Source organism: Oncorhynchus kisutch, linkage group LG8 (assembly GCF_002021735.2).
Source record: "Oncorhynchus kisutch isolate 150728-3 linkage group LG8, Okis_V2, whole genome shotgun sequence".
Classification (NCBI taxonomy): domain Eukaryota; kingdom Metazoa; phylum Chordata; class Actinopteri; order Salmoniformes; family Salmonidae; genus Oncorhynchus; species Oncorhynchus kisutch.
In genome coordinates, this window is record NC_034181.2 from 77,549,815 (window position 1) to 77,556,960 (window position 7,146).

Below are 7,146 nucleotides of genomic sequence, written 5' to 3' on the forward strand. Positions count from 1 at the left end.
ATTGCTTTACATTATACATGAGCCATGTCATTTTCAATTAAAATATGTTGTACATTGGTAGCAGAGATTTTCGTATTCACTCTAATATTCATTAGTTGCATTTACCAAGGGAAATGATGTATATATGGATGCCCTTTACAAAGCAATACATGAAATAACACAGTAGAATACATTCCATACCAAAAAGTACTACGATGTATTCTAATTTGCATAATCCGAGATAGAATCCTCTACATTAATATGAATGAGTTTGTTTTACATGTGGGCTCTTTATCAGATATGACTGAGCCTTCCCATTGGCTCCAGACTCTACAACATCACCCTACAACACTTTTGCATTAGCAACTGTCAACTTATTTGCATATCGCTCTGAAATGAAATAAATGATTCATATCTATTAACATTGGAGAGACCTGTCACAACAAAAATGTAATTGGTTGACGAGGTTTGTCATTATAAATGTCTGGTAATGAGGATTAAACCCCCTAATTAACTTTCGATCAAATAATTAATTTAGTACAAACTACCCATTTTGTTGCTTGTCAAGTGTTTACAAGTAAATTGTATGTTTAATTGTTAATTAATAACAACCAAGGCTTCAATCAAGCAGGCCTAAGTGTTTCAGAAGTATTCATTAAGTCATGGGGATAGTAAAGTGGGGGTTGGGTCTAATGTTATTTGAGGACCTGGATCATGTGAAGTAAAGTCATTATGGGTTTCAATAAGAGCTGATGTAGCGTTTTATTTCCAGCTGAACGATCACACCACTCTCCTTTGGCGACAATGCTTTTCCTCTACTTAGGGTTAGCGGAAGAAACGTTTGGTGTGTATGTCTTAACAAATGTATTTGCATTCTTAATTAGATATCCTTTGTTATAGTGTAATTGAGTACTACGGTGTTCATTCAGAAACTATACATTTTTTACATTTTGAAACACATTGATTATCTTTGTCCTTCATAAATGTGCCATTATCCACCGTGATATATAACACTATTATCCTGATACTGTAGCTTTCCATTATCCACCGTGATATATAACACCATTATCCTGATACTGTAGCTTTCCATTATCCACCGTGATATATAACACCATTATCCACAGTGATATATAACACTGTAATATCCTGATACTGTAGCTTTCCATTATCCACCGTGATATATAACACTGTAATATCCTAATACTGTAGCTTTCCATTATCCACAGTGATAACACTGTAATATCCTGATACTGTAGCTTTCCATTATCCACAGTGATAACACTGTAATATCCTAATACTGTAGCTTTCCATTATCCACAGTGATAACACTGTAATATCCTGATACTGTAGCTTTCCATTATCCACAGTGATATATACCACTGTATTATTCTGATACTGTAGCTTTCCATTATCCACCGTGATATATACCACTATTATCCACCGTGATATATAACACTATTATCCTGATACTGTAGCTTTCCATTATCCATTGTGATATATAACACTATTATCCACCGTGATATATAACACTATTATCCACCGTGATATATAACACTATTATCCACCGTGATATATAACACTATTATCCACTGTGATATATAACACTATTATCCACTGTGATATATAACACTATTATCTACTGTGATATATAACACTATTATCCACCGTGATATATAACACTATTATCTACCGTGATATATAACCTTATTATCCACTGTGATATATAACACTATTATCCACTGTGATATATAACACTATTATCCACTGTGATATATAACACTATTATCCACTGTGATATATAACACTATTATCTACTGTGATATATAACACTATTATCCACCGTGATATATAACACTATTATCTACCGTGATATATAACACTATTATCCATCGTGATATATAACACTATTATCCACCGTGATATATTACACTCTTATTCACCGCGATATATAACACTATTATCCACCGTGATATTAACACTATTATTATGATACTGTAGCTTTCCATTATCCACTGTGATATATAACACTATTATCCACTGTGATATATAACACTATTATCCACCGTGATATATAACACTATTATCCACCGTGATATATAACACTATTATCCACCGTGATATATAACACTATTATCCACTGTGATATATAACACTATTATCCACCATGATATATAACACTATTATCCACCGTGATATATAACACTATTATCCATATAACACTATTATCCACCGTGATATATAACACTATTATCCACCGTGATATATAACACTATTATCCACCTTGATATATAACACTATTATCCATATAACACTATTATCCACCGTGATATATAACACTATTATCCACCGTGATATATAACACTATTATCCACCGTGATATATAACACTATTATCCACCGTGATATATAACACTATTATCCACCGTGATATATAACACTATTATCCACCGTGATATATAACACTATTATCCACCGTGATATATAACTGTTACGGCTTTCTTCCGTCGAAGGAGAGTCGGACCAACATGCAGCGTGGTTAAATCGATACATCTTTAATAACGATGAAAACGAACAATACAAAAACAACAAACGGAATAGTGAAAACCTAATACAGCCTGTCTGGTGACAACTAACACAGAGACAGGGACAATCACCCACAAAACACACAGTGAAACGCAGGCTACCTAAATATGGTTCCCAATCAGAGACAACGAGAATCACCTGACTCTGATTGATAACTGCCTCAGGCAGCCATAGACTATGCTAGACACCCCTACTCAGCCACAATCCCAATACCTACTAAAAAAAAACAATACCACAACACAACACAAAATAACCCCATGTCACACCCTGGCCTGACCAAATAAATATATAAACACAAAATACTAAGACCAGGGCGTGACAATAACACTATTATCCACCGTAATATATAACACTATTATCCACCGTGATATATAACACTATTATCCACTGTGATATATAACACTATTTTCCACCGTGATATATAACACTATTATCCTGATACTGTAGCTTTCCATTATCCATCGTGATATATAACACCATTATCCACCGTGATATATAACACTATTATCCACCGTGATATATAACACTATTATCCACCGTGATATATAACACTATTATCCACCGTGATATATAACACTATTATCCACCGTGATATATAACACTATTATCCACCGTGATATATAACACTATTATCCACCGTGATATATAACACTATTATCCACCGTGATATATAACACTATTATCCACCGTGATATATAACACTATTATCCACCGTGATATATAACACTATTATCCACCGTGATATATAACACTATTATCCATATAACACTATTATCCACCGTGATATATAACACTATTATCCACCGTGATATATAACACTATTATCCACCGTGATATATAACACTATTATCCACCGTGATATATAACACTATTATCCACCGTGATCTATAACACTATTATCTACCGTGGTATATAACACTATTATCCACCGTGATATATAACACTATTATCCACCGTGATATATAACACTATTATCCACCGTGATATATAACACTATTATCCACCGTGATATATAACACTATTATCCACCGTGATATATAACACCATTATCCACCGTGATATATAACACTATTATCCACCGTGATATATAACACTATTATCCACCGTGATATATAACACTATTATCCACCGTGATATATAACACTATTATCCACCGTGATCTATAACACTATTATCCTGATACTGTAGCTTTCCATTATCCACCGTGATATATAACACCATTATCCACCGTGATCTATAACACTATTATTATGATACTGTAGCTTTCCATTATCCACCGTGATATATAACACCATTATCCACCGTGATATATAACACTATTATTATGATACTGTAGCTTTCCATTATCCACCGTGATATATAACACTATTATTATGATACTGTAGCTTTCCATTATCTACCGTGATATATAACACTATTATCCCCCGTGATATATAACACTGTATTATTCTGATACTGTAGCTTTCCATTATCCACTGTGATATATAATCCTATTATGCACCGTGATATATAACACTATTATTCTGATACTGTAGCTTTCCATTATCCACCGTGATATATAATCCTATTATGCACCGTGATATATAACACTATTATTCTGATACTGTAGCTTTCCATTATCCACCGTGATATATACCACTATTATTGTTACGGTTTTCTTCCGTCGAAGGAGAGTCGGACCAAAATGCAGCGTGGTAATTTTGATACATGTTTAATGACAATGAAAAAAACGAACCATACAAAAACAACAAACGTAACGTGAAAACCTATACAGCCTATCTGGTGCAAACAAACACAGAGACAGGAACAATCACCCACGAAACACTGAAAGAATATGGCTGCCTAAATATGGTTCCCAATCAGAGACAACGATAATCACCTGCCTCTGATTGAGAACCGCCTCAGGCAACCATAGACTTTACTAGACAACCCTACTAAGCCACAATCCCAATACCAACTAAAACCCCAATACAAAAACACACCACAAAATAAACCCATGTCACACCCTGGCCTGACCAAATAAATAAAGAAAACACAAAATACTAAGACCAGGGTGTGACAGAACCCCCCCCCCCCCAAGGTGCGGACTCCCGGCCGCACACCTAAACCCATAGGGGAGGGTCCGGGTGGGCGTCTGTCCACGGTGGCGGCTCCGGCTCGGGACGTGGACCCCACTCCAACCAAGTCTTAGTCCCCTTGTAACACATCCTTTGATTGGCGACCCTCGCCGCCGACCTTGGCCTAATAACCCTCACCAAGGACCCCACTGGAACGAGGGGCAGCTCGGGACTGAGGTAGAAGCTCGGGACTGAGGGGAAGCTCGGGACTGAGGGGTAGCTCAGTACTGAGAGGAAGCCTAGTACCGAGAGGAAGCCCAGTACTGAGAAAAAGCTCAGGCAGGTAGTAGGCTCTGGCAGATCCTGGCTGGCTGGTGGTTCTGGCAGATCCTGGCTGACTGGCGGATCCTGGCTGAATGGCGGATCCTGGCTGACTGGCGGATCTGGAAGATCCTGGCTGACTGGCGGATCCTGGCTGACTGGCGGATCTGGAAGATCCTGGCAGGCTGGCGGATCCTGGCTGACTGGCGGCTCTAGCTGCTCTGGCTGCTCCATGCAGACTGACAGCTCTGGCTGCTCCATGCAGACTGGCAGCTCTGGCTGCTCCATGCAGACTGGCATCTCTGGCTGCTCCATGCAGACTGACAGCTCTGGCTGCTCCATGCAGACTAGCAACTCTGGCTGCGCTGAACAGGCGGGAGACTCCGGCAGCGCTGGAGAGGAGGAAGGCTCTGACAGCGCTAAACAGGCGGGAGACTCCGGCAGCGCTGGAGAGGAGGAAGGCTCTGGCAGCGCTAAACAGGCGGGAGGCTCCGGCAGCGCTGGAGAGGAGGAAGGCTCTGGCAGCACTAGAGAGGCGGGAGACTCCAGCAGCGCTGGAGAGGAGGAAGGCTCTGACAGTGCTAGACAGGCGAGGCGCACTGAAGGCCTGGTGCGTGGTGCTGGCACTGGTGGTACTGGGCCGAGAACACGCACAGGAAGCCTGGTGCGGGGAGCTGCCACCGGAGGACTGGTGTGTGAAGGTGGCACAGGATGGACCGGACCGTGAAGGCGTACTGGAGAGCCTGAGAGCAGGGCTGGCACAGGACGTGCAAGGCTAGGCAGGTGCACAGGAGGCCTAATGCGTGAGGCTGGCACAATCTTCACCAGCCGACTAACACGCACCTCAGGACAAGTATGGAGCGCTGACCCAGGTGCCATCAAATATCGTACCTAAAGCACCAAACTAGCAACTCCCTCATAACTCTCTCCTCCACTTTCCCCATTAACTCCTTCGCAGTCTCTGCTTCGCTCACCTCCAACACCGGCTCTGGTTCTGGTCTCCACCTTGGCTCCTCGCGATAAACAGGGGGAGTTGGCTCAGGTCTGAACCCTGACTCTGCCACACTCTCCCTGAGCCCCCCCCCCCCCCCCAATACATTTTTGGGGCTGACTCTCGGGCTTCCATCCGCGTCGCCGTGCTGCCTCCTCATACCAGCGCCTCTCCGCTTTCTCCGCCTCCAGTTCTTCTTTGGGGCGGCGATATTCTCCAGGCTGTGCCCAGGGTCCTTTTCCGTCCAATATCTCCTCCCAAGTCCAGAAGTCTTGTGATCGCTGCTCCTCACGATAAACAGGGGGAGTTGGCTTAGGTCTAAACCCTGACTCTGCCACACTCTCCCTGAGCCCCCCCCAATACATTTTTGGGGCTGACTCTCGGGCTTCCTTCCGCGCCGCCGTGCTTGTCTCTTCAACTCCATTCTCCTATAACCCTCTTCGCACTGCTCCAGCGAATCCCAGGCGGGCTCCGGCACTCTCCCTGGGTCGACCGCCCACCTGTCTATTTCCTCCCAAGTCGTATACTCCAAACTTTGTTGCTCCTGCTGCCGCTGCCTGTCACCACGCCGCTTGGTCCTGTTGTGGTGGGTGATTCTGTTACGGTTTTCTTCCATCGAAGGAGAGTCGGACCAAAATGCAGCGTGGTAATTTTGATACATGTTTAATGACAATGAAAAAACGAACCATACAAAAAAAAATTACGTAACGTGAAAACCTATACACCCTATCTGGTGCAAATAAACACAGAGACAGGAACAATCACCCACGAAACACTGAAAGAATATGGCTGCCTAAATATGGTTCCCAATGAGAGACAACGATAATCACCTGCCTCTGATTGAGAACCACCTCAGGCAACCATAGACTTTAATAGACAACCCTACTAAGCCACAATCCCAATACCTACTAAAACAAAAACACACCACAAAATAAGCCCATGTCACACCCTGGCCTGACCAAATAAATAAAGAAAACACAAAATACTAAGACCAGGGCGTGACAATTATCCTGATACTGTAGATTTCCATTATCCACCGTGATATATAACACTATTATTATGATACTGTAGCTACCATTATCCACCGTGATATATAACACTGTATTATTCTGATACTGTAGCTTTCCATTATCCACTGTGATATATAATCCTATTATGCACCATGATATATAACACTATTATTCTGATACTGTAGCTTTCCATTATCCACCGTGAT